Source organism: Jaculus jaculus, chromosome 3, assembly GCF_020740685.1.
Source record: "Jaculus jaculus isolate mJacJac1 chromosome 3, mJacJac1.mat.Y.cur, whole genome shotgun sequence".
Lineage (NCBI taxonomy): Eukaryota > Metazoa > Chordata > Mammalia > Rodentia > Dipodidae > Jaculus > Jaculus jaculus.
In genome coordinates this window covers 138,154,165-138,176,632 of record NC_059104.1, presented here as the reverse complement: position 1 = coordinate 138,176,632, position 22,468 = coordinate 138,154,165, and positions in this window count along the sequence as shown.

The window sequence follows — 22,468 nt, the reverse complement described above, 5'->3', positions numbered from 1 at the left end:
TCTTTGAAATGTATCCACAGATTACCAAACCAGCTCTAGTAATTTCTGTGATGTTCACCAAAATTAATGGAGTTCTCTTATCATTTTCATGTAATTCCAAAATTGGTAAAGTTTCCAGAACAAAGGTAATTGTATGTTTTATTATATGACAAAGCCTAGTATGGCACTGCCATAAGCATGCTACTCTGTCTGTCTTCTTACAGTGTGAGGCTTGGCTGTGTACGTATGTGAGATCAGTGCAAGATAGAAAAGCATAGGTTGTCTTAATTCAGCTATCAGATTCTTTTAAAGTCTGAAAATTCTGAGTTTCTTTACATATTTGAACCTCAGAAACTGAATCAGAAGATTTTCTTTAGTATTCAGTGTTCACTGTCTCAAATGATCTCTTCTCTTTCTCGTATCTTTCCTCTATCTCTTCTTTCCTTCTTTCCTTCCTACCTTCCTTCTTCCTTCATCCTTTCCTCCCTTTCTTCTTCCCTCCCTGAATTTCTTTCATCTCTCTTCTTTTTAGAGTAAAAGTTTCACTAGGTAGCATTGGCTGATCTTGACCTCACTATGTATCCAAGGCTGACACTGACCTCACGATTCTCCTCATTCAGCATCACAAGTGCTTGGATTATAGTCACAACCAGCTAAAAATGTAAGTCTTTTTAAAAAGTTCATTATTTCATTTGCAGTCCTAGGGATTGAACCTAAGTCCGGGCTCTATCCCTGAGTTTTATTGCTAGCATTTTGACCACTTTCTTGATCCCAGGCTGATACTTTACAAGTAGTACTTCCAATATTTCTTTTTTTTTTAATTTTTAATTTATTTATTTGAGAGTGACAGACACAGAGAGAAAGACAGATAGAGGAGGAGAGAGAGAATGGGCGCGCCAGGGCTTCCAGCATCTGCAAACGAACTCCAGACGCATGCGCCCCCTTGTGCATCTGGCTAACGTGGGACCTGGGGAACAGAGCCTCGAACCGGGGTCCTTAGTCTTCACAGGCAAGCACTTAACCGCTAAGCCATCTCTCCAGCCCCAATTTTTCATTGTTTTTGAGCTGTCTTCTTAGGTCTTTCTGTAGAGGTTACTGGTTATTTTTAACCTGATCTCTCAGATGTAGGCTACTGAGGAAACCCAGCTCTCACCATAGGTCCTGTCAAGTTAACAGGTCATTTACCTTAGGATAGCTTATTCACTATTTGCCAAATTTATTACTGAGGTATTAAAGAGACACATAGAACTCTACATTTTGGTAGTAAAGACTTCACCCCAAAGGCCTCTCTCATTGTCCAAAATAAATTTATTATATAATTATTTTTCTGGATGATCACATAGATGTATTCTTAGATACAATAATTTGGGGTTTAATGTTTTACTGGCTTGAGATTAATTTATAAGAGAGGCATACTTTTCTTGGTACTGATATTTTACCAACCCTTGTAAGGATATTACTGCATCTCAAATATTGCTACCAGAAGTAGAGTTATTATTTTAATGAATCTGACCATATTTTTGTTTTTATTTTAGTTTTGGAAGCATTCTTGGGAGGAATATGGAATAATTTGGTACTGTGGATTATAGAAGCATTGCAATGTTTTAAGCAGCATTTGATTCGCTATTTTGGTAAGTTTGAAAATGCTAAATTCATGGAGATATGTGAAAGCTTGCCTTATGAAGTTTCAAAGAATAAGAAAATAAATTTATTTTTTTAACAACTTGACAGTAAACAGAAAAGCTAGGTATAGTCTAACCATGTCCTGAGAATTTGAGAAAAGTTGAATTTAAAATTAACAGATGAGTGTTGGAAGAGACATATGAAAGTTGTACAGTTTATCATAAAAAGGAATTCAAGAAAATTTGAAGTTATAGGCATAGAGGGTGGTTTTAGGGCACAGTTTTTAAGGATATGAAAGGTGGAAAACTGCTTTGCACTGGAACATTTATAAAGATACCCTAAGGTTAAAACCCAACCCAAGGAAGGCTCAAGCTAGTATGCATACAAGTTATTTTGAAAGGAGCGGACTTGAAGACAAACTAGTCAAGGAATATCCTGCTCCTCAAGGGCAAACTTTATTTCCCCCTTGGATTTGTGATTTCGGGTATGTCACTTACCTGGTCCTGGTTTTGGAAGCACAAAAAATGTAGGGAAAAGTTCATGAAGTACACACAGTTCCTTGACCAATTAAGACATAATAATGTGAAGCAGGGTTTCTATTAAGGCCATTTTACATAGTTAACAAGATGAACCATGCGTTGAAATGGAGACCTAAGGAATATGGATATGACAGGACTATGGAATTGTTGCCAAGGAGAGCTTCAAGCCCAGGAAGAAGTTCCTCCCAGGCTGTGAATACCCAGAGACTTTGTCACTGTTTATAGATGTGGGACTTGGAACTACAAATGTTTGATGTTTACCTGCTATTTTTTTGTCTTGTATTTATCCATTCTCTCCTTGTTCTTTCTTTTTGCAATGGGAATGTTTCCATGCCATTATGTGTTGGAAGTATTCCTCTTGTGTTTTGATTGGACAGGGCTCAGAGCTAAAAGAGTTTTGTGAATCTTAGATGAGATTGAACTTTTGAAACTGGTAGAGACTAAGGACACTTTTGAAGTTAGACTGAGTCAATTTATGTTGTGTCCTTGGGGTAAGGGGCAGAATGTAGGAGTTTTGAATTTAATGTTCCCATAGCCTCGGGTTTCATACTTAGGCCCTTCCTTGTAGAGCATTTGGGAGGTGGAGCCCTGATGTAGGAAGTGTATCACCAGGGGCAGGCCTTGGGATGGAATACAGCCCTATGTGCTTAGAGTGGGTTTGTGCTTGCTGGTTCTTACTGTTGTCTCTCTGTTGTTGATATATGATAAAGTGAGACAGTTTCTTCTCCAGTGATGAAGTTCCTCTGGAAACAGTAAGCCTGAAATAAACACTTTCCTCTATAAACTGCTCCTGGTCAGGGGTTTATCCCAACATTGAGAAGATAACTGCAACATGTACCAAATCGCAATGATCATTGTAGCAGCATCTCTTGAGTAACTGATTCAAGTAATTTTAAAGTTCAATTGAAGAAGCTAGCAATTAAGAAATACAGAAAGCTCTCTTTTCTACACTTGTTATATTACAAAAAATAGAATGTTGTATATGTGGGAAACTTAAGAATACAGTTCTCAAATTGTGAAATGACTAATCACATAAAAACTGAAGCCAAAGTCATAATGAAAATAAAGCTTAAAAGATCTCAGAATGAAGAATCATTCTAGGGTCTAGAAAGACGACTCAACAGTTAAGGCACTTGCCTACAATGACTAACAGCCCAGGTTTCATTTTCCAGTACCCATGTAAAATCAGATCCACAGATTGCCAAATGTATTTGGAGTTTGCTTGCAGTGGTTGGAGGCCCTGGCATGCCAATTTTCTCTTTCTGTCTCTCTCTGCTTTCTCTCTCTCTCTCTGCTTGCAAATAAATATTTTAAAAATTATTTTAAGAGCAATTTTTTATTTTGACAAATCTTGTTTTAATTATTATTATTTTTTTTTATTTTCAAGCAGAGAGAGAGAAAATTAAAGCAAGAAGAAATAGGCATACCAGGGCCTCTTGCCACTGCAAACGAACTCCAGAAGCATGTTCTACTTTATACATCTGGCTTATTGTGTGTATTGGGGAATCAAACCTGAGTCTACATGCTTTGTAAGCAAGGGTCTTTAACCACTGAACCATCTCTCCAGCCCTCAATGAATGCTTTTATAGCTGAAAGTAATAAAATCATATTGACACATGATTAGATATGAATATGATGTTTTAGAGCAATGAGGCAAATACATAGTGCAACTACAGGTGGGCTAGCAGAGTATATATTGGGGCTTCTTGGATTGGGGCTGCATTCTGGTTGCTGTATGCATATAAACAAAGAATATGGATGGGGTCTTGGGCCTTGATAATTCCTTGGTCCAGACTGAGGTAGTGGACAACCCTAAAGATTTGAATTTTAGATCTTATCACCCATCTTTCCAATCTTCAAGCCTAGGAGCTGCACAGGTGATCAATTTTTGTCCTCAGATGCTCCAGTTTCAGGAGGCTGCTTTCCCTGGTGTAATGCTTAAGCAGCTTCTAGCTCTCTGAGTGTTTTTTTTTTTCTTTTATATTTAACATGCCTCTGTATGCATCTCTGACTCCTCAAACTATGAGCCATAAGCCCAAGAATTTGATTCCAATAATAATGAAACATATATATATATAATTTTAAATCAATATAATGTGTGTGTATTTGTGTGGGTGTGTGTGTGTGTGTGCATGTGTATGCACATGTATATGCTAAGGTACTCATGTGGCAGACACAGGACAACTTTGGATGTTGGACTTCTCTTTCCATCCTGTTGGAAGTAAAATCTCTTGATGTTTGCAGTTATATATTCCAGGATACTGACCTGCAAACTTCCAGGGAGTTTCCCATCTCTACCTCCCATAGGTGTGCTGGAATTACAGACACAGCTATTATGTCTGCTTTTCAATTTATACCCTTTTATTACATCCTTCCCCTTTAAAGTTGAAGCAATGGTCTTTGTCTCAGGTCGGTCTCATGAAGATTTTTTATGTGTCAGTCAGGATATACAGATGATACAGCAATAACAAACAGACCCAATATCTCTTTGGCTTAAACAGCTAATATTTCTCCCATATCTGGGCTTCCTGTGGTTTTACAGAGAAGGTTCTGAAGCAATCTAGGATGACTATGCATTCCTACCCTCATCATAGTCAGTAGTCACACCAGAGAGAAAAGATATCCTGAAGGTCTGGTCCTGATTGTGATGTTTTGACCCATAAGTGACAAATTTCACTCTCCTTGGAGTCATTGTTTAAAACTTTTCATGTGACCAGACTACTTGCAAAGTGAGCCAGAGTTTTACTCTTACCACATGTGTGGTGTACAGAGACACACATACCCTTGCCATTTTATATTCCTTTTCTTACTAGCTTTTCTTTAAGTTCACTGACATTTCTTTTTACCTGAATCTCAAAACAATTCCTAAATAACTTGTGGTATCTGCAAACAAAATTCTGCGATAAAAGCAATTTAACTGAAGCAGGCTGCTAGGCTGCATTTTTGATTAGATAAATGCTATTAAGGATCAGTCATGTCATAATAAAATCTACTATTATGCTACATTTTCCTTCCTTCATTATTCAGAAACAGTGGTCTTATTTAATTACCTATATTTGTATAAAGTTAACGTGTAGTGACCCCTTTGGGATGGTGATTATTTTGCTGGTATCTGATACCATCCTTTGTAAGAAGAAATTAAATAAATTCCCCCATTCAACAAAACAAACATTATTTTAAAAGAAAAACACGATATTTCATTTCAAATAAATAAATTTATGATATTTATTTGCCAGTCATTTTTGTTTGCTTGCTTTCGGTGCTCTGCTCCCTTTTTTTTCTTTTGGAAATTGGCTGCTTTATTTTTTTATCAGATCCCCCTAATGTAGGTTTTCCTTCTCTATTTTAAGTTTTTTTTTTTTTTTTTTTTTTTTTCTGAATAGAGAACCCTTCTAAAATTGACTGAATTGTATCATGTGCAGAAAGAAGTCATATTGAATAGGAGAAAAAGATTTATCTTTATATTAACTAAAAAAAACTCCACATTTGCTATCTGTCTTTCTATCAAATCTCATCATTTTTATTTTTTAAAAAAAGATAGAATTCATCAGGTCGTCTCTGCTATTAGCAACTCTGAGACAAAGTACTCATGTAATTTACCAAGGTCACCCGGTTATTTTAAAAGCCTCTTAGACGGTGAAGCAAGAGTCTGTATTCTCGTGCCACACCATTCAAAGCCAGTCTGCTTTTAGCCAGATTTAGGGCAGATAACATGCACAGTAGAACGTTTTAAACTCTTGATGTCAACACGATAAGCCCTGTAAAATTATATGGATACAAATAATGCCATTTTATCCAAGCGATTGACAGAAACTGCTGATGCAGAAACTCAGGAAGCTCCTGTGGTAACACACTTAGCTGGAGAAGGACCTGCCAGTGTCGCCTGCTCGGCCAGGGCCACTCTTTTCTGAGTTTGTCAAGCAGCGGGCAACTTGCTGGGGTCTGTGAAGTCATTCTCCAAAGCTCACCACAGGAACCTAGAGAAAGAGCTGAGCTCTAAGGACATCCACAGCTGTGATGTCACAAACACAGAGATAGTAATAAAATGTGGCCAGTGTGATGTCAACTACACCTTGGTTCTTTTGTCTTTTTTCTCTCCTCGAATAATTTTGTATCCTTGTGCGAATCGCCTCATTAGGGAAAGAGACTGAAAATTGGGGTCAGGGTATTTAAACCTGACCTGTGCAGAGGCCAGACAAGGACCGGGCCCACCGAGGTTTCACTTCAGAGCCCCAGACCACCCCTGAGGTGACACCAATTCAAGCCTCGTTTTATAAAGGCCTTATTAATTATTGTCCTTATGAGAAGGAGAAGAAGCCTTATAAAGAAATGTGTCATTCTTAGAGTAGGAGTGGGCAGACAAAAAAAAAGAAGAGAGAGGGAGAGGGAGAGAGAGAGAGAAAGAAACAGAAGATCAAAAGAGAGCTTTTTTCCCTTTTTCTTTTCATGCCTCCAAACCTCAAAGGAGGTCGAGGAACAATCAGGCTCCGGGTCTCCTGTGCTTTCTGGCAATTAGAGTCAGCTGATGGACTGAAAGGGATTGAATGGCAAGGTTCAAGGCCCTTCTCTGGAGCTGCAGACAACAGGCTTTTCCAAAGCAGCCGAGCAGCAGACACCATCAAAATCATTTCAAATGGAGACTTACAGCGAGGATTCATTAATTCACTGGCCTAAACAATTACGGGAACATATAATGTCTCTATAAACACTTTGATAAAGACTGTCATCTTAGACCTTCATTTTCCCTATATTATTAGAGATTTTTAATGCCATGTTGGAAAGGCATCTTTTATTTCTCCAATTACTGAATTATAAACCCTTTTTCTCTGAAATTATCCACCCCCCAACAAAAACCAGAATATTTCATTTTTAATATTATGCTGCAATGCCCAAAAGAAAAAAAACATGATATGTACATGCTTACCCCTTCTATTCATAAATCTATAAACATCAAGTTGTTGCCTGGCTTAGATTTAGTAAATTTTCTCTGTTATCTGTCTATTCTTTTGCTTCCCTTTTATGTAATTTCCAGTTCCTACTTATTTCTTTCATTTGTTATAGATATATTGAGAAAATACATTTTGATGTCAATTTAGTCACTGCTAATCAGAAAGGAGGAAAACACACCAATCTGGTACAGTGGAAGAGAACACTGGCAGCCTGTGGTGCTTTGCAAGTTTGGGCATCACCTATATTAAGATAACAATCACAAAACATGAGCCCATGAGCTGTCTGGCCTAGGGACAGTTTTACATTTAGAAACTGAAGGATTCACAACACTGCAACCTGAATGTGAAACAAGAATTCATGATTTTGATTTCAAGTACTCGATCCCCAGAGTGCGGTGGAATCATTTGTTCACCACTCAAATTACTGGTAGTTTCCTGGTGTGCATCCTTAGCCAGCATTTCAAAACAGGGAATCTCTTTTTAGAATGGTACAGAGAGACTCTGTGAGCCAAGATAAGCTTCGTAGCTCCAGTTTTAATTTTCTCCAGGGAAATTTCACCTATCATACCTGAAAGGATTTGATTCTTAGTTAAGAGCTGATCTCATACATACATCACCCACAAGCAAAAATAGCTGCTCATCTTTGCTCCCTAACACAGAAAAAAGTGTTTCTACATTGTGATAACATTGGACTGCTCAGCAGGGCAAGGGTTAACTACTTACATACTGTGGACCCCTTTCAATCAGAGGCTGAGAACTGCTGCTTCTAGGCAACCACATCAAACACTTGAGGGCTTTGGCGATGACCGATGACAAAGTAGTAATATAAAGAAATATGGCCACTTTTAAAGAATATTTCATCTGCTTACCATAGGGTATTTATTTAAAATATACAGTACTTTTCTTGACTTATCTGGAAACTGAGGTAGCTGGGTCTTTTGCCCTCTATGAGCTATCTGAAAAAATATTTGACTTGTCCACCCCACTTGGGAGAGAGTGGGCAACTTGATGTAAGGGGTAAAGAAGAGGTGGTTTCAGCTTCCTCTTCATATAAATGAGAGCTCTTGGGAACCAAAAGGGAGAGACAAGCAGATATGCACTCGTGCTTTAAGGAAAATATTGTCCCAGGAACACAGCATGTTCTAGTTCAAATGTGCATCTCATCCTGCAGGATGAACCTAGTTGATCCCTTGGGTATAGTGGGTATGCCATATAGATTTTGAATAGTTTATATTTCTTACTGATTCTCAACCTGAAATAAGATGCGAGGTTGCACCTTTACAAGGATTGTCATAGAAATATAAGTCTATTGGCTGGGCAAATAGCTATAGGTAAAATGTTTGCAAGCATGAGAACTTGTGTTTGATTCACAGAACCCATGGAAAACTCCAGGCATGGTGACATATGCTTGCAATCCTAGCACTGGAAAGCCAGAGGCAAGAAGATGCCTGGGGTTCACATATCAGCCAGTCTAGAATATGTGGTGAGCTCTGGGCCAATGGGATGATCAGTCTTAAAAATGGTGGATGGTATCTTAAGGAAAAATACCCAAAGAAATATGAGTTCAAGATTTGGGGTACACTCACCATTTTTCATCCTCTGCAAGCATTACATTGTCAAATAGCAAATAACAATTGTGCATGGTTTTGATGAGGGAATCTTATTTTTATGCAAATTTTCCTCAGGTTGCCTCTTCTCTGAGTAGGGGCAAAGGTTGAGAAGCAGGCAGAGTGTACTCTGGTAATTATTGTAGTTTCGTGCTCTGTCTTCACCTCAGTGCAAATGGCCAGGAGGAAATGTTCACCCCAGCTCCTCCTGGCCTCTAGTATGGGCTGGTTAGCTATCTAATTTAATTCCCTCCCGTCCTCACAGATAAGAAATATGATTCAGTGAGAAAACCTACAGCCCAGATTGCAGATTGGTTAATGCTGAATTACTCTTTGATCGTGTCTGGGTTTCCTCTAAGTTGGGTTCTTTCTACTTCACTCATTTATTGATTTCTGCACTTATTCACACATCCATTCATTCAGAAAATATATTGTATAATGCAAATTCTCATTACTGTGAATCAGTAAATAAAGTGTAAACTATGGGGATATGATTCAGGGTTTAAAAGGGAGACATTTAGAAGATGTGCTACACATTGAAGACATTATATTAAGTGAAATAAGCTAATCACAAAAGACCAAATGCTCCATGGTCCTTCCACTGCTATGATATAAATAAGGTAGCAAATTTTAAATACACAGAAAGTTGAACAATGATTTCCCAGGGCTTATGGGAGAAAATGGGAAGATGGATTGTAATGGGTAGAGTTTAGAAAATGCAAAAAAAAAAATTCTATAGATAGATGATAATGGTGGTGGTTGTAACATAATATGAATGTACGTAAGGCTACTGAACTGTACGTTGAAAAATGGGCAGAATGGAAAATTTTGTGTTATGTATATTATACCACAATAAAAAGCAATATTAAAAAAGTAACTGTTGAGTCTTATGCTCTATGCTAGTTCGAGAGACAGCATGGCTAGATACAAACCTTATTTCTACCAATAAGACAAACAAAAAAGAAAAGTGAATCTCTGTCCCAGATTCAGCTCAGAATCACCCTGTATACAGAAGCTGTGTCTGAGTTGAGTGAAATGACATTCAGTATCTAAATTAGGTAGCAGTGCCTATTTGGAATATTGTACTAGGATCAATTTAAATGCTATTTCAATACGTTGGCAGGATCTGCAGAGATAGTATCACTGAGTAAAGTGCCGAGATTTCCATATTCCTAACTTTATTTTGGTCCTTGCTCTGACTGCACGCTGTCCTCGCGCTTTATTCACTGCTCTCATGTGCATTTTTAGAAAAATGTCACATTGGTTTGAAGACACATAAGTATCTTCACAAGCAGAAGTCTGCTGATTATGTCTGATTTCTAAAAGCAAGTCTCAAATTTCTTTTACATTTATAAATTTCTTCCAAGATCTGATTTGTTCTACATATAATTCTTTATGTTGTTTAATGTCACTTAAATTTTGAGCTTGCCTTAGGGCAGTCATTCCTTTTCACCTATCCTGGCATTCCCTTTCTTCACACACACACACACCCACACACACACACACTCACTTACACACACACTGAGTAGATGCCTGGCTGCCATATCACTGTGGGATATGCAAGTTCCTCTATCAAATCTGAAATATTAATGTCAATGTCACATAGTATGTCACTGAAAGAGGTACTGACCCTGAGATTTGAATTCACTGTCTTATTCCTGTCTTCTAAGATGTTCTGTGGTGGTTGCTATTTTGTCCAAATATGCATATTTTGATTCCTTTTGCAACGATTAAATAATTTATTTTTAACATATCAACGTGAGAATCTAAGTATTACTGCAGTTGAGCAGAGGGTAAAAGTCTCTTCAGTTAATTTACCTGATTTTTTTTTTTTTTTTTTGTAATAGAGTCTTTATTTTCCTAGTAGCTACTGCTATGAACTTCCATTCAGAAGGGGACAAAGTAAGTGTTCTGTTGGTCTGATTGGAGAGGGAGGTGTCAAGAGGCTAGTATGTAGAGGCATCTACATCCATCTCCATGACCTTCCCATTGAAGCATTCGGCACTACTAACAAGGGTCACCGTCCTTGAGTGGAATTTGAATGTGGACTGACTGGATTCTTCCCCCAGTGATTTGGAGTCAGTTCTCTCAGAGATGTAGAACATGTAGTTGCTTGGACTTACTCCACACAATTTTTGAAGCACATATGAACAGTCATCTATTTTGCATTGACTTCAATAATCACCACTCCCTCAAAACGTTTTTCTACCTCAGAAAAAAAAATCAATTTATTTTGGTTCCACTCAGATCCTCATATTTACTCCACTGTCTTTCCAAAGTCATGGTAAACAACCATTAATACTTTTTCATTTTATCACTTTACACTCTAAGCCCCAAGGCAGACTCATTTTACTGAATTTTAAAAACAAATGATCATCCGTGCCTTCCGTTTGAATTATTACTCATAGGATGAGATGTATTTTTGTCACGTCTTATTCCCAGTGAAATGTTACTTAGACACCAGTTAGGATGCTAGAATTAACTCAATAAGTACTTGGTGAGCTTCTCTTCAGAACCCATCACAGATAAATCTATGACATTTTTTCTTTCAAAACACTTGCAGCTAAGTAAGGAAAAGGATATAGAATTTGTAATTGCAAAAGAATTATAAAATGTACTTATACAAAATAAGTATTTGCTGGTTACCAAACATTTTCCATTCATGTCTATTTTATATTTGAGCCATAATTCAATTATATTTCACCTTTGTGTTTTTTATCATAAGTTAAAACTGAGCATCACTGCATGAAGTGAATCAGACCTGATTTCAGAGTCCATGTTCTTCTCATTCAGGTACATCACATCTGAATCACTTAATAAAAAGGCATTGACGTTTACCACAAATGTACCAGGGGAACTGCAAAGCAAATATCTTTTACCCATGACATAGCTCCTAATGCGCTCTTGCATTCCATTGTTTTAGGATCAATGCCAACTGTACTTCACCTCTCCAAAAGATGCCTGACCAGGCAACTACTATATGAGCAAACTATGACCTTAGCCAAAATTAAATAAAATCCATGGCACACTTCTGCCATTTTCCCAGAATTTCATGGAGGTCACCAGGACAGGAATCATATTTCCAGAGCTTATATGTATGGGACGAATCTACTTTTTCCTCTCCAACTAACTGACCTCTTATGCTAGATGAGTCATGTAAGCATCTCTAGGACACAGAACCACAATGTACAGAATAAATATGCAAGTACATAACATCATCTTAGAGGCTGAGAACTGATTTTCAATTCAAACGTACATAAGTAGCATAAAAATATGAATCAGTGGTTCCCTACAGATATTATAAGTTATTTAGCCTGCTTTGAGGAAGTTTCTGTCATATGAGAAGTGTACTAAACCTTTTGTGGGAGGAAATATTTTTATAAATGGAATTCAGCAATCAATCCCTGGGAGTAGCTGTGGGTGTTGGCAGAGACAGAGTTAACCAAATGTGCCCCAGAGCCATCCAGAATGTTCAGCTAAGAGGGTGTTCAGTCTACTGTGAACCCCAATTAAAAATAAAACCTCTAGCTGGGCAAGCCCGCCCCATCCTTAGGATAAACAAGATTTGATTCACGCAATTGCACTGTACTAACGTGTTGTCGAGTAATACAGTATATGTGCCTCCTCCGGGGAGGCACAAAGGAGGCGGCTTAATTATCATCTAGCTAGAAGGATGGGGCATAGTTAACACCTTTCTGGGTGGGCTGAAATTAATGACCCTTTCCCCCCACTATTGCCTACCTCCAAGCCCCTTTATAAATGACTATACAACACAGTAGTTGGTATTCTGATCACAAGAGAGGGCATTTAGCCAAAGCATTTGTCTACAGGGTTTGATCTCTTTTTAATTTTATTCAGATTTACAACTGTGTTATTAAGTGAGATAACTGGACCCTGTCTGAAGCAGACCAGAGCCTTCCCCACTCAAATCTGAACATCTGAAGTTAACATTAATTTTCAAGATTGGACATAATGCTTTTCCCTGAGTGTTTTTTTCAGGCTGCTTTCCTGTAGCTACAGTGAACCCTCTGCGCCACAGGACTGTGTATGCAGCCTGCCTGCCCACTCCAGGCTGAGAGAGTAAGCTTGCGGGGAAAGAAAAAAAAAAAAAATAAGGTGGACTTGTGAATGTGTTGCAGAAGGTTTAAAATTCACAGATGGTGAAATGCCTGGGGAATTCATCTCTCCCTTTGGGCAAGAAGAAAAGTGTGTTATAGCTAATAAAAATGCTTTAACTTAAAGTTATACTTTTCCCTATATATGTATGCATATATGTCTACATGTGTTTGTACATATTTAAAGAAAAGCACAATCTATATGTGTGTATATACTTATATAATAGTAGATAGCCTTTTATCCTTCAATCATGCTTTTGCTTTGAGTAAAGACTTGATTATGTCACACACAAGTGCTATGGGGTGTGATAAGGTCACAGAGTAACAGCTTGAAATAAGGAAACTACAAACCCCACTTTATGTTAAAAAAATTCAACCTTCCAAGATTAAGTGATTAATTCAAAGCTAATGATAAGGAAAATGAAGAAATTCAATTGTTTTGACCAGATTTAGTGGCAACTAAACATATCCCTCTGTCTTTTTTTTTTTTTTTTCCCTCTGTCTTTTCTTGAAGTCACACTATAAGCTACAAGTAGTCTGGACTATATTTAGTGGCATCTGAATATATGCCTCTGCCTTTTCTTGAAGTGCAGCGTATCTACAAGGAGCCTGCTTACTTCTTCCATCCTGATTGCTCTAGTTTTGCATTGCTGGTTACAGTTCAGATCACTGGCTTCTTCCACTTCCTAATCTGCAGGATTCTGTGCAATTAAAAATTACAGGAAGTTCTGAAACTGTTTAAACCAACTTTTCTAGTTGTGAAACCATTTTTATCTGTAAAAATTGGAATCATAGTAATACTCACTTTGTGAGAATTTTCTGAGGACAAAATAACCCATGAAATGAACTTAGTAATCTTATGCTTTAAAACAATAATGATCCTAAGGGGTTTATGTAAGTTCTTTACAATCTACCCTGTTCTCCATGGAACCATAAGCTGTATCCTAACACTAGCAGATGACACTTAGGATGTTCATTAAGCACCTATCAGAAACAAGAACTGAAGGAGATTACATCATTGCTGCTGCAGTAAAATATAGTACCTTTGCTCATATATCCGTACAGAAGAAAGCCTATGGTGAAGTCACCTTTAAAGATTATAAAATGATAGCACCTGTCTATCTCTCCACTTTTAAAGCCTTCAGAGGTCAGCTGGATGAAATGCCAAAGCTAGGAACATTGTCTTTAAATACTAAGATGTGTCAGCCAAAATGTAATGGGAAAATCAAATGTTCAGGAGTTGTATGGGGTGGAGTTAGGCCAAGAGGACATTGTGCAGGAGTCAGAAATGAGCATATGCTGGTGCCATTGAACATTCTGCTGATTTTCCCACTGGCTTCTACACTCACGGAGCTGGAGCCAGTTCTTAATCCAGAGGAGCACCAGGCCACCAGTGAAATTAAGTGGGAACCAGGGCTAACATCAAAAACTAACTTCTGCCGGGCATGGGGGTGCATGCCTTTAATCCCAGCACTTGGGAGGTAGAGATAGGAGGATCGCCGTGAGTTTGAGGCCACCCTGAGACTACATAGTGAATTCCAGGTCAGCCTGGGCTAGAGTGAGACCCTACCTCAAAAGAACCAAAAAAAAAAAAAAAAGAAACACAAAAAAACTAACTTCCTCTTATAATCATTCTACAGAATAGTCTAGAAATCTAAAAATATGTTTATATTGAAAATACCATTAAACTTCCTTCTTAAAAATGCCAACTCAAGGGCTGGAGAGATGGATTAGAGGTTAAAGCACTTGCCTGCAAAACCTGAGGACCCATCTCCAATTCTCCAGCTCCCATGTAAGGCAGATGCACAAGGTGATACAATTGCAAGGTCACACTTGCTCACAAGGTGGCACATGTGTTTGGAGTTAAATTGCAGTGACTGGAAGCCCTCATGTGCAAGTTCTCTCTCTCTCTCTCTCTCTCTCTCTCTCTCTCTCTCTCTCTCACTCTCTCTCTCTCAGAAGAAAATGCCAGCTCAAGGAATCCTTTGTTCATTCAACATGGATAATGTGTTCATACTAATATGTTCATATATAGTATAACTCGTACTATATTCTATGCACTGGGATGGCGATGCATGGAAGTCAGCAGCAAGAGAAAATTTGTTCTATGATGTCTGTCTTCTAACAGAGCCTGAATTCCAGTGCAACAGACAGAGCATAAAATAAACTGTGAGGAGTATAAAGCCAAGAGATAAGACAGAACTAACCTTGCAATAGCAAAATGCCTCTGTATTAACAGATGATGAAGAAATGAAGCTTATATCAGTGGTGAGGGATTTCCAAGTAAGACTTTGCTGAATTTTGTGTGGTTTGAGCTGCCTAATTTCTGAAGCAGGAAAGAAGAAACTTGATGGAATTGGAGCAAGGAATTCAGACAGATGGACCAGCATATGTAAAGGCCCAGTGGTGGGAAGAAGATTAGCTTATTAGAGGTGCAGAAGGAGCCTCTAGAGCCAGAACAGAGAGAATGTGGAGGAGGAAAAGGAGAGATACAGCTGGGAAGGTCAGCGGTATCCAGACCATACAGCGCTGCCTTGAAAATGATCATCTTTCTGTGAGTGGTGGGATATGCTTCAACAGTGGTAAGCAGGGAGAGGACAGGACTGCACCTTTGAAAACATGATAGCTGCAGTAGGAACATTGGCCTTTGAGAAACAAGCATGCAGGAGAAAAACAAAAAGATAGAGGCTCAGAAATGGTGGTAAATGACAAATGAATTTGACAATGATTTGATATGTAAACTAAAAAACAATGGCAATACTTGACTATTTCTGAAGGTGAAGATTGGAGAATTGTAGGGAAATTCCAGGTTATATAGGCATAAGTTATTTTACTTCATATAACACTTAGCCAACATTGAATTATTTTGTTAAATGTGCTTGACACTGGGCATTGCACATGCACAAGATGATAGGAAATTGGTTTAGGGTATAAAGATAAGCGGAGTTCTTTGGTTGTATACTTAAAGTTCCAGGTTACTGACAACAGCTCCAAATAATGGAAGCTGATCTTGCTGAGGCTCTAAACATAGAAGCTTGGAAGAATCTTATGAGCCTACAATGGACTGAAAAGTTACAGTAAAAGAATGGAATCAGAAGAATAGTGGCCACAAAAAAAAAAAAAAATTGAGCAAGAGAAAGAATAATACTGAGACAGATCACTTAAAATATTGCCCATCATTTTTGCTAATTTTGTTGTGGTGAAGACCTGTTTTGCTAAGTGGCATGGTTTTACTGATGACGTGTTCATATGCGGTTGAGACAAGAAATAAGTGAAAAGTTAGAAGATGGAAAACAATGAGTATATACAGTGTTGCAGAGACTATACCTAGAAAAGCCAGGAGGGATACAAAGAATTACCTAGAGGTTGTTATCTATTCTTCATGATTGTGAACACTTATAGGTTCTGGTACTCAGATCATTATTTCAAAGGTTTGAGCAACATGGCTACCTTGATGCCTGAACTTGGAACTTGTCCCATTTGCCCTTGTTTGCAGCCCCTTTTTCTAGCCAGGATTTATAGTTCTTTAAATATCATCTTTGTTAACCAAGCCAACTGACATGGAAAGTTGCATATGATCTACACTGCCCCCTCATCCTTAGTTCATCCACTGAAGTAACTGCCATACTTACATATTGCACAGATCTGTCACTCTTCTAACTGGAATCTCCAACATTATACAACCAAACCGAACCTCATGATTTATCCACAGCCTCCAAATTTGCTTCACTCACAGCATCCTAAATCCTATTCTACCAGAGTTGGTATGTGTGGTGGTTTGGTTCAGGTGCCTCCATAAACTTAGGTGTTCTGAATGCCAAGTTCAAAGTTGATGGAGATTTGGGAATTAATGCCTCCTGGAGGCAGTGCATTGTTGGGGGTGGGTTTGCAGTGTTATAGCCAGCACCCCCTTGTTAGTGTTTGGCACATTCTCCTGTTCCTGTTGTTCCCCTTATGTTGGCCAGGGGGTAATTTCTACCCTCTGCTCATCATTTTCCCTTGAAGGTATGAAGCTTCCCCTTGAGTCTGTAAGCCAAAATAAACCCCTTAGTTCTCCCCAAATCTGCTTTGTTTGGGTGATTTTTGCCAGCAATGAGAACCTGACTGGCATATTAAAGAGGTACTGAAGAGTGGGATTGCTGCTAGGTATCTAACTATGTGGCTTTGGCATTTTGGAGCTGTTTTTCAAGAAGAATTTGAAACCTCAGACTAAGAGATGCCTTGCAGTGCTGTAAGTACAGCTTGATGGACTATTCTGTCCTAAGTTGAAAGACCTAAATGTACTAAGCTCTACGGCCTGTGCGGTTTGGCTTGTGATAGTGAAAAGGGGCTTTTCCTGGACTGGGTAAGGAGCAGTTTATGTGAGATGCTTGCTATTATGGCTGTTTCCTGAGAGGTTGTGCAAGGTAATATTGAATAGAAATGGACTGGTGTGAGCAGAGGGATATGACACAGAAAAAGTGAAATTTTGGAGTGAACCGCTGCCCATTCAGCTGCAATTGAGAGATTACAACCATTGAGATTGGGCCAACTGACCTCCACTGGGGCAATAGGAAGAATGTAGATGCTTTTGAAGGAGCCTGAGTACTCAAGGAGTATCCTGTTCTTCAAAGTCTCCTTGATACCTCCTTCTGGCCCCCGGTTAACAAATTGGCACCCTACCTGGTGGCATGTAAAAAATGCAGGAAAGAGAACGTTATTGAGTTTGCAATGCAGTCTTGTGTTTTGGAAATGTCCAAGGGCAGTGTGAAGCAGGTTTGCTGGATGCCTGCATGGAGACCCCATGAGGCCATGAGGATAAACTGTGGCTTGCAGTGGAGACCCCGTGGAGATGCTGGGACCATGAGATGGATGCCAAGGAGTGATGCTGGCCCCAGATGAAGTTTTCCTGGACTGTGAGTAGTCTAGCAGGAGGGGCAGAATTGGAATTCCAGAGACTGTTGCTGGTTAGAATTATAGGACTTGGAGACGTGTCACTGACTAGAGTTGTTGGACTTGGAGCTACAGAATTTGAAGTTTTCCCTGGTTGTTTTAAGCCAAATATTGCTTGAGTATTTATTTGCTAGGCCCAATGCCATCTTTTGCTTTGTGGATGTTTATTATGTGCCACTATGGGTTTTTTGAGGTTATTTTTTGGTATTATGGCTCAGTGAAAAGATATTGGACTATGGGGATGTATGGATATCATTGGCATTGATAAAAACTATGGGGACTTTTAAAGTTGTATGAGTTCATTGCATTTTAAATCATGTATGGTTATCAGTTTATGGGGGCCAGGGGTGAAATGTGGTGGTTTGATTCAGGTGGCCCCCATAAACTTATGTGTTCTGAATGTTAAGTTCCCAGCTGATGGAGATTTGGGAATGAACACCTCCAGGAGGAAGGGGGCAAGTTTATGAGTGTTATAACCAGCTCCCTGTTGCTAGTGTTTGGCACACTCTCTTGTTCATTCAATCCAACCAGCATAATGTCATTGATATATCTGACCACCGTGACACCCTATGGAAGAGACAGGCCATCAAAAGCCCTGCAAACTAAGCTATGACAAAGGGCTGGAGAGTTATTATAATCTTGAGGTAAAACAGTAAAGGTGTACAGCTGACCTTGCCAGCTGAAGGAAAATTGCTTCTGGTGGTCCTTATGGACAGGTATGGAAAAGAAAGCATTCATAAGATCAATAGCTGCATACTAGGTACCAAGAGATATGTTAATCTGACCAAGTAAAGAGACCACATCTGGTACAGTAGCTACAATTGGAGTCACCACCTGATTAAGTTTCCAATAATCCACTGTCATTTCTCCAGGATCCATCTGTCTTCTGAATAGGCCAAATAGGTGAGTTAAATGGAGATGTGGTAGGAACCACCACCCCTGCATCCTTCAAGTCCTTTATAGTGGCATTAAATTCTGCAATCCCTCCAGAAATGCAATACTGTTTTTGATTCACTGTTTTCCCTGGTGGTGGGGGCCTCAATGTCTTCCATTTGGCCTTTCCAACCATAATAGCCCTCACTCTACAAGTCAGGGAACCACTATGGGAGATCTGCAAACTCCAAAGTATATCTATCCCAATTATGCATTCTGGGATGGGGCAAATAACCACAGGGTGAGTTCAAGGACCTACTGGACCCACTGTCAGTCTATCATTTGCCAAAACTCCATTGATTACCTGACCTTTGTAAGTACCTACTTTAACTGAGGGCCACCAATGCTTTTTGGGCTCTCCTGGAATCAATATTAATTCAGAACCAATGTCCAGTGGGCCCCAAAAGGTCTGATTGTTTCCTTTTCCCCATGTACAGTTACCCTAGCAAAAGGCCACAAGTACCTCTGAGGAAGGATATGAGTAAGCTTAATATTGAAACTTTGGGGGATTATAAGAAGGTCCTTCCTCAAGAGAACCTAGCTACCCCTTCACTAAGGGGCTCAGGATCTGTAAACCAGCTTAGGTCTGGAAACTGATTAAGACGTCTTGGTTCTCTGTTGCTATAATTCAAAGTGGTTTTATGTTCTTTTGCTCTGGAACTTTTCTGATCATACAGTTCAAGCAGGAACTCAGTTCTTATCTATTTGACTTCTGGGAACACCATGATTAACCAGACAAGGGCAAAGGTCAATGCAAGTCATACCTTTATGTGTATAATTTTGCCTATGCTGTCTATTATGTCAAACAGGCTCATCTTGCCTTTATCAATTCAGTGCTGCCACTTGGCACTTGTTACCCTGAGATCCAGTTGACCCATTGCATCTAAGTCACCTAATACAGCAATTGCAGCTCCCAAAATGATGTCTTCTTTGCACAGAAGATCACTGATGGGGAATTTTAGGTATGCTGGTGTTCCCCTCACAAACCTGTTTCTTATAGTCTTAGTGAAGGGCACATCTTCTGGATGCTCCCATTGTGGGGGCAAAGATGAGTTAACATGGCAAATCCACTCCAGCATTCCATGTTCTCTGAGCCTTTTATTCCCTTTATCAACATTAAGGCAAGGAATATCAGGCAGCTTGAGCTCATTCATAGTAGACCACTTTGGATCCATACTTGAGCCAACCAATCAAATAAACTCTTAGCACTTCTTCCAACTGCAGGAGCTACAGTGTTAAATCTAGAATCTCTGCTCAGTTGGTCCATTTCAGTAAATTCAGCCTCATCCAATCTTATGTTTCTTCCACCATCATTCCACCCCCTTAAAATCTATTACCACACATATTACTCATGCTTCTGTTTGTACAAGTTAGAAAACTCCTGAAGTTCTTTAGGAGTGTACCTCACCTCCACTTTCCATCTCACCTTTAGGGACCTGCCTAGCCTTACATATATATATATATATATACACATATACATACATACACATAGCCATAGGCCTAGAGGTAAAGATGGGAGAGAACTGAGAAGCATCAGCCCCACCTGCTTATTCCTTTAACAAAGAAGGATTAATTCCCTCAGGCAAAGGTGGGGAGCGTAATACTTCAGGGTGTAGACGTGGGCTTACAAATGGGCCTAAGGGAGGGGAGGTCATATTTTCATGAAAAGCAAATTCTTCAGAATCTGAGACTTCAGTGTCCCCAAATTCTTCAGGGTTTTTCCACACATCACCATCCCAATTCATAGGATCCCACTCTTTTCCAATCAATACCCACACTTTAACTTCTGATAGCCAATGAAGCTTGTACTTGAGTTTATGTTGTAAGTTAGCCAATCCTAGGATGAGAGCTTGAGTTTGGTTTTCTGCCATTTGAGCACTGTTCTGACTGGAGAGAAGATTCTCCTCCAGGGCTCCCTTAGAAACCTTGAGAAATCATGTATGTGGGTCTTATGCTTAGAATTTTCCTTTCTGAGCTCCTGTTATTCCCTCACTAGTTTGTCCAGAGATGTTAAAAGCAACCAACCAGCCTCATCATTTGTCTTACATTTTCACAAGTGTTCAAATGTTTTAAATATAGAGTCACTAATTTCCTTGCTCTTCACAAGACATGACTCAGGGTCACCAAATACATCTATACCACAGTTTTTTAAATAGCTCACACCATGGATTATTGGTACCCTCCTTATTTCCAGTGAAAACACTCTTCTTATTACCAGTAGGGCCTTTTTAGTAGCACTGAACTTGGCAAGCCAACCCCAGACATCACCTAACCCACTAGAGAAATTTATCCTTACAATTATGTTTTTCTAGAACCATTTTTGGTACTTCCACGTATCACAGCTTTTGACCAAGGAACTCACTTCACAGACAAGGAAGTATGGCAGTGGGTTCATGATCATGGAACTCACTGGTCTTACCATGTATCCCACCACCCTGAAGCAGCTGGCTTGATAGAACAGTGGAATGTCCTTTTAAAGAAATAGCTATATTGCCAACTAGCTTGGAGGCAATATCTTGGAGGGCTGGGGGAGTGTCCTCCAGCAGGCTGTATATGCTCTGAATCAGCATCCTATAGCCTGGTTTTATAGGTCCAGGAGTCAAGGGGAAGAAATGGGACTGGTCCCACTTACCATCACCCCAAGTGATCCATTAGCCAAATTTTTACTTCCTGTTCCCACAACCTTACACTATGTTGACCTAGAGGTCTTAGTGCCAGAGGGGGAAGTGCTCTTGCCAGGAGGCACAGAAACATTCCATTGAACTTGAAGCTAAGATGTCTCCCTGGCCACTTTGGGATCCTGATGTCCTTGAGTGAGCAGGCTGAGAAAGGAGTTACAGTGATATCAGGGTGATTGATCCAGATTACCAGGGGGAAATTGGATTGCTGCTCCACAATGGAGGTAAGGAAGAGTATGTCTGGAGTGCAGGAGATCCTTTAGGGCATCTCTTGGTGTTATCATGCCCTGTTATCAAAGTCATTGGACACCTGCAACAACCCAATGGAGGTAGTGTGATAAATTTCCCAGGCACTTTAGGAAAGAAGGGATGGTTCACCCCTCCATGTAAAGAACCAAGACCTGCTGAGGTGTTTGCTGAAGGTGGAAGAAATACAGAATGGGTAGTAGAAGAAGGTAGTTACAAATACCAGCTAAAGCCACGTGAAGAGTCACTAAAACAAGAACTGTAATTGCAATGTTTCTGTCCTACCTTGATAAAGAGTGTTTGTATATATCTATACCAATATTAAGATTATATCACTTGCTAACTGTTGGATTTATATTAGACCTACTATATTATATTATAGACTAAGCATTCCTCAAGGAACCTTGCTTTGTGTTGGGGGAGAATGTTTTGCATTTCCAGTTGTATGTAGGATAGTTATACCATGTTAGGTGGAATAATGAGCTTGTTACTGTATGATATAAGGAGATATGGTTTGATGTCAAGTTGACAACAGATGGACTTGTGATGGAGAAGGTGTTGTTAATTTTATCTGTTTAGTGATCCACAGAAATCTCTCTTGGTTGGGTCTTTGAGGTTTCTCACAGGAAGGATTAACTGAAGGAGGAAGTCTCTCCCCCAGAATGAGCCCATCCCCCACAGCAGGTGGCCCTCTCAGAGGGGGACTTTATATAAAGAAGCTGTGGGTGAAAAGTGTTCCTTCTTTCCTTCCACTTGGCCACCGGAGCCACTTGCTGCCTTCCAGCATGAACTGAAGACCAGCGTCAAATGAAGACCTGCATGGATCGAAACTCAGCGGCTCCTCAGGACACCTCCAGGCCTTCAGTG